Source organism: Schistocerca cancellata, chromosome 1 (assembly GCF_023864275.1).
Source record: "Schistocerca cancellata isolate TAMUIC-IGC-003103 chromosome 1, iqSchCanc2.1, whole genome shotgun sequence".
NCBI classification, from domain to species: Eukaryota; Metazoa; Arthropoda; class Insecta; order Orthoptera; family Acrididae; genus Schistocerca; species Schistocerca cancellata.
In genome coordinates this window covers 577,469,339-577,476,426 of record NC_064626.1, presented here as the reverse complement: position 1 = coordinate 577,476,426, position 7,088 = coordinate 577,469,339, and positions in this window count along the sequence as shown.

The following is a 7,088-nucleotide window of genomic DNA, read 5'->3' as shown; positions in this document are numbered from 1 at the left end:
AGAGGAAGCCGCCTGGTAGAATTTTGCACAGAGCACAACTTAATCATAGTTAACACTTGGTTCAAGCATCATGAAAGAAGGTTGTATACATGGAAGAAGCCCGGAGATACTAACAGGTTTCAGATAGATTAAGATTTACGAACCAGGTTGTAAATTGTAAGACATTTCCAGGGACAGATGTGGATTCTGACAACAATCTATTGGTTATGACCTGTAGATTAAAATTGAAGAAACTGCAAAAAGGTGGAAATTTAAGGAGATGGGACCTGGATAAACTGACTAAACCAGAGGTTGTACAGAGTTTCAGGGAGAGCATAAGGGAACAATTGACAGGAATGGGGGAAAGAAATTCAGTAGAAGAAGATTGGGTAGCTTTGAGGGATGAAGTAGTGAAGGCAGCAGAGGATCAAGTAGGTAAAAAGACGAGGGCTACTAGAAACCCTTGGGTGACAGAAGAAAGACTGAATTTCATTGATGAAAGGAGAATATATAAAAATGCAGTAAATGAAGCACACAAAAAGGAATACAAACGTCTCAAAAATGAGATCGACAGGAAGTGCAAAATATTTAAGCAGGGATGGCTAGAGGACAAATGTAAGGATGTAGAGGGTTATCTCACTAGGGTTAAGATATATACAGCCTACAGTAAAATTAAAGAGACCTTTGGAGAAAAGAGAACCACTTGTATGAATATCAAAAGCTCAGATGGAAACCCAGTTCTAAGCAAAGAAGGGAAAGCAGAAAGGTGGAAGGAGTATATAGAGGGTCTATACAAGGGCGATGTACTTGTGGACAATATTATAGAAATGGAAGAGGATGTAGATGAAGATGAAATGGGAGATGTAATTCTGCGTGAAGAGTTTGACAGAGCACTGAAAGACCTGAGTCGAAACAACATCTAGGGAGTAGACAACATTCCATTAGAACTACTGACAACCTTGGGAGGGTCAGTCCTGACGAAACTCCACCATCTGGTGAGCAAGATGTATGAAACAGGCGAAATACCCTCGGACGTCAAGAAGAATATAATAACTCCAACCCCAAAGAAAGCAGGTGTTGACAGATGTGAAAATTACCGGACTATCAGTTTAATAAGTCACGGCTGCAAAATACTAGCGCGGATCCTTCACAGACGAATGTAAAAACTAGTAGAAGCCGACCTCGGGGAAGATCAGTTTGGATTCCGTAGAAATGTTGGAACGCGTGAGGCAATACTGACCCTACGACTTACGTTAGAAGCTAGATTAAGAAAAGGCAAACCTACGTTTCTAGCATTTGTAGACTTGGAGAAAGCTTTTGACAATGTTGACTGGAATACGCTCTCTCAAATTCTGAAGGTGGCAGGGGTAAAACACAGGGAGCGAAAGGCTATTTACAATTTGTGCAGAAACCAGATGGCAGTTATAAGAGTCGAGGGACATGAAAGGGAAGCAGTGGTTGGGAAGGGAGTGGGACAGGGTTGTAGTCTCTCACCGATGTTATTCAATCTGTATATTGAGCAAGCAGTGAAGGAAACAAAAGAAAAATTCGGAGTAGGTATTAAAATCCATGGAGAAGAAATAAAAACTTTGAGATTCGCCGATGACATTGTAATTCAGTCGACGACAGCAAAGGACTTGGAAGAACAGTTGAATGGAATGGATAGTGTCTTGAAAGGAGGGTATAAGATGTACATCAACAAAAGCAAAACGAGGATAATGGAATGTAGTCGAGTTAAGTCGGGTGATGCTGAGGGAATTAGATTAGGAAATGAGACACTTAAAGTAGTAAAGGAGTTTTGCTATTTGGGGAACAAGATAACTGTTGATGGTCGAAGTAGAGAGGATGTAAAATGTAGACTGGCAGTGGCAAGAAAAGCGTTTCTGAAGAAGAGAAATTTGTTAACATTGAGTATAGATTTAAGTGTCAGGAAATCATTTCTGAAGTATTGGTATGGAGTGTAGCCATGTATGGAAGTGAAACATGGACGATAAATGACTTGGACAAGGAGAGAATAGAAGCTTTCTAAATGTGGTGCTATAGAAGAATCCTGAAGATTAGATGGGTAGATCAGATAACTAATAAGGAAGTATTGAACAGGATTGGGGAGAAGAGAAGTTTGTGGCATAACTTGACTAGAAGAAGGGATCGGTTGGTAGGACATGTGTTGAGGCATCAAGGGATCACCAATATAATATTGGAGGGCAGTGTGGAGGGTAAAAATCGTAGAGGGAGACCAAGAGATGAATACACTAAGCAAATTCAGAAGGATATAGGTTGCAGTAGGTACTGGGAGATGAAGTAGCTTGCACAGGATAGAGTAGCATGGACAGCTGCATCAAACCAGTCTCAAGACCGAAGACCACAACAACAACAACAAGATAAGATAAAGCATAATGCATGGATAAAATTCCATCGGAATCTCTAAAATCATTGAGGAAAGTGGCAAAAGAAGAATTATTTATTTTGTTATATGGAATGCATACCAACAGCCTTGCCGCAGTGGGAACACTGGTTCCCGTCAGATTACCGAAGTTAAGCGCTGTCGGGCTGGGCTAGCTCTTGGATGGGTGTCCATTCGATCAGCCGAGCGCTGTTGGCAAGTGAGGTGCACTCAGTCCTTGTGAGGCAAACTGAGGACCTACTTGATTAAGAAATAGCGGTCTCATAAACTGACATACGGCGGGGAGAGCGGTGTGCTGACCACACGTTCCTCCATATCCGCATCCAGTGACGCGTTTGGGCTGTGGACGACACAGCGGCAGGTCGGTACCGCTGGCCCTTCAGAGGCTATTTGGGCGTAGTTTAGCTTCTTTTTACATATAGAACGTATGAGACTGGCGACACACCGTGAGACCTCCGGAAAAACGTCATCCATCCAATTCCGAAGATTGCAAGAACCGACAAATGCGAGATTTTTTATTGCAAAATGAATTTTAAAGCTCATGCTCCCAGGTTTCTGAGGAGAACAATGTATAGAAGACACAAAAATAACTTCGAACATCTGTTAGCTGGCGACCAGTTTGTCTTCAAGTGAGGTAAAGCACCGAGCAGGCAGTTCTCACGTTGCGGTCGATAATGAAAGCTAAAGACGTATCAAGACTCATGCGTAGAGTTTGTTGACCTGAAAATACTTTCGACGGTGTAAAATGGTGCAAACTGTTCGAAATCCAGAGAATAATAGGGGTAAGCTATTGGGGAAGACGGTAATACACAATAAGTACGAGAACCAAGAGGGAACAGTAAGACTTCAAGACCGAGAGCAAATGCCGTTATTAAAAGGGTTTAAGGGAGGGATGCATCCTTTCACCCATACTGTTCAATCTTTAAGTCAGAGAAGCATTGACGCAAAAATGTATGAAAAGTTCTAGAGTGGGATTAAAATTCCAGGTGAAAGGATGTAGATGATATGATTCGCTGTTGACATTGCTACCCTCAGCGAAAGCGAAGGAGAATTACAGGATCTGTTTAGTGAAATGAACGGTCTGATTAGTGCAGAACAGGAACTGAGAGTAAATTGAAGGAAGTCGAAAGTGGAAAGCTATTCAAGAGCCCGAATCATCAGACTGAAGTATAAATTTGCAGTCAGTGAGATAACCAGGAGAGTGCTCCTGCTGTCAAACGAAATCGCATCGCAGTTCATAAGCCCAAGTGTGGGTCCAGTGTGTTTCTGCCACAGACGGATTGGTTGCAGGCACTCGCCTGGCCTCCTTCTAACCTACAAACGGCCTTCACTAGCACTGAGGCAGAACCAACTTTCATTCAACATCGCAACACATCCACCCTGCCCTCTAATGATCTGTCGTTTGACGCCACTGAATTCGCAAACGGCGATGGTTTGGTGTCAGTGGAATGCACGCTATAGGGATAGGAGCTGCCCTTGAAGAACTGATTTGTAACCGTTGTTTCCCTGTGAAGCCCACTGTTGCTCAAATTGCTGCTGCAGGTGCAGTACGATGCGCCACAGCCATACTCCGAACACGATGGTCTTCACTCTCGGTAGTGCCACGTGGCCGTCCGGACTTCGGTCTTCTTGAGACCGTACATTCTCGTGACTACCGCTGTCAGCAATCAAGTACAGTATCTATATTCCTGCCAAGTCTTTATGCAATGCTGCACAATGAACATCCAGTTTGTCGTAGCCCTATTGCACGACCTTTTTCGCATTAAATAAGGTGTTGACAATGGGGTCTTTGTCGCATTAAACGCATTCTTGGCTAACATTAACTCGCTACGTCCAATCTCAAAGGTAACTAACGCTCACTACTGTTAGATAGTGTGTTTAAAGCAAACCTGATCTGCACCCCACTCTTGCACGATTGCTTACGAAATGTGAATAGTCATCATCTTTCAGATGTAGAAACACGCTTACCAACTTTCGTCTATGTCGCACAACTTCTTTTCCGTCAGTATGTATTATCTCCCAGTAATACCATCTGGACCTCGTGGATTTTGACGTTTAGCGAGGCTGTCGCAACAACTGCTTCGTCCTAGGCAAACGGCAGTAGGGCGAAGTCTCGACGCATCTTTAGAATACTGAAACTCAGTTGGTTACGGAGCACTGATTGTCGTTATTGGCTGTATTTGAGGAGTCGCCTCGCCAAAGAGTCTTTAGTAAGTATCCATAGGGTCCCTTCAGTAACCTGTCATTTTTCCAGGACCTTTTGCAGTGCACGGTGAATGCTAGGATCCTCAATTTCATCCTTGAGCTGATCCCATAAGTTGTGTGTCAAAGCACATTCACAATAGGCTCCTGGTGATCCTTCTTATCTTTCCCAAATTTTGGTACAATATAATATATTTCTTTAAGATGAAATGAATGTCTACAAAAAAGATGGGTCTAGAGAGGCTACCATGTCAGAAAAAATAGCTTTAAACAAAATGGAAATATAGATCCTGGCAGATCGAGAAAAAGACAGGAACCACAACTGGCGAAAACGGAAAATCGAGGAAGAGAAGAAGAAGAAGAAGAAGAAGAGGAGGAGGAGGAGGAGGAGGAGGAGGAGGCAGAGAAAGCAGAAGAAGAAGCCGATTCTTGTTTTATATGCAGATTTAGTTACCTTTATGTCTCTTTTGTCCCTTCCTAGTGAATGCTGGAAATTTTCCTTGCGTTGTGGACCTCACCACACAAGTCTGTAAATTGCAAATTCCGAGGTATTCTCGGTATAGGCATTTACCACCTCCTCGGAATGCAATTTCTCTATACCCACTCAGGGACCTTCAGTAACAGCACGTAGCCTGTGTTTAAGTTTCCAGGTAAATGGTCCAGATTGGAAATAAGGTAATTGTACAATAAGTGCATTCCATTTTTTTCTCTCAGACTTCACTATCTCGAGCGGTACTTCCTTTTCGCCTTCAGACGAGAACAGCTAAACTTCAGTCATCCAAAACTCTGCAGCTGTAATAGCATTGTTCTTTCATAAAAACAGATCTTCCATTCTCCAGAGAAACTCTCTGCTTCAGAATATCAGCAAATGTTCAGTCGTCTATGCTTTTCCGCAGTCACAACTGTCAACTTGAGAGGATTTTGTGACTCCTATTGTTCATCTACTCTGTGCTCTCCATGTAATATACTGAAGTTCCTGTATTTGTGTGATATCTTATTTCCGATGTAGTTTCGTACACTGCAGGGAGTTTATCCATTGAGATACGTAGCGGATCTCAGGGCGACCTTCTAGCGATAGAGCTCGCCAAACATCAAGCTACGATCCACCTTTTAACTCAGTCAGTTCTGTTCCTTGCACATGTTCTTCCTTTAAGGTTATTGCAGTGTTTTCTGAAAAAAATTGTTCAAATGGCTCTGAGCACTATGGGACTTAACTTCTGAGGTCGTAAGTCCGCTAGAACTTAGAACTACTTAAACCTAACTAACCTAAAGACATCACACACTTCTATACCCGAGGCAGGATTCGAAACTGCAACGGTTTTCTAAAAGACAGTGTGTGGTCTAGTATTTTGGATCGCTGCAGTGATGTAGTCTAACTAATTTACATTCTATTTCCAACTGTTTTGTGGCTTCTCTGTTACGCAGGTGGAATGTGGATACGTGAATTTTGCCTCGATTACGTCGCAGATGGTTTTCCATGTAGTTATTCCCCATGGTTTCTAAAGCGCCTGTCAGTTTTTGTAGAATTTCTTGAAATATTCATTGAGCAGTAATGTCTGGGTAGTGTGGATACGTGAATCCTTTTAGTTCTGTCTGATGTGACTCGTCTTTTGTGTACATATTCTACAGAATATGGGTAATGAATTCTTTTGGTTTCTCCATCTCCTTTTCTTCCTTTGCGGGTTACGTAGAAGCTTTGATTCCGCTGCATCTCTGCACGTCAGTCGAATTTCCTTTTTTATTTCATAGACTTTAGTGAGCAGTCGTTCGTAGTTTACTGTACACGTATCATAGACAGCAGGGAGGCCAGCAAATGCTGCAGCAGCTACCAATTTGCGGGCCAAATCAGAAGAATGATGACTCAAAGATAATATTTAAAATAATACAAATGGTACCACTAATAAAACTTATATCTTAAGCACCACTTGTCGACGAGCAAAGTTCAGTATCCACAGCACCCTTTGCAAGCTTAATGGATTTCAAAATTAAATATTTTCACATATAAACTGCTTGTATTACTTTAACTAGAATAAAAGTGGTTACATCAATGACACTAGAAATAAATTACAGTTTAGTGGAGGAGCGAAGTTTGATCTTCCTTACGTGCATTAATGGCACACATGACATTCATCCATATACATAACAGTATATTATGTAACGAAACATACATCAGCACTGCTGTTATCGACGTGCAATGTAAAGTAGATTGTTAATGATGAATATCAAAGTAAACAATGTTGTTCCCACGTCTGTACTTAACAAAAAAAAACTCGTCTGTGAAACTGAAATCTACGTGCTGCAAACAGTGTAGGGACTACGTGCTAGCTTCATCTTGCAGTTCTAAGTATTGTCAGTTTTGTTCCCACGCAATGGAAACTATATGACAAGCCGCTGAAATAGCATAATGAACTATAGTAATACATATGTCAGTAGGTAACAAAGAAAGAGTTACTTTGCATACAACATCAGTAATTATGGACGTTATTTCCACACCTGCCCCATC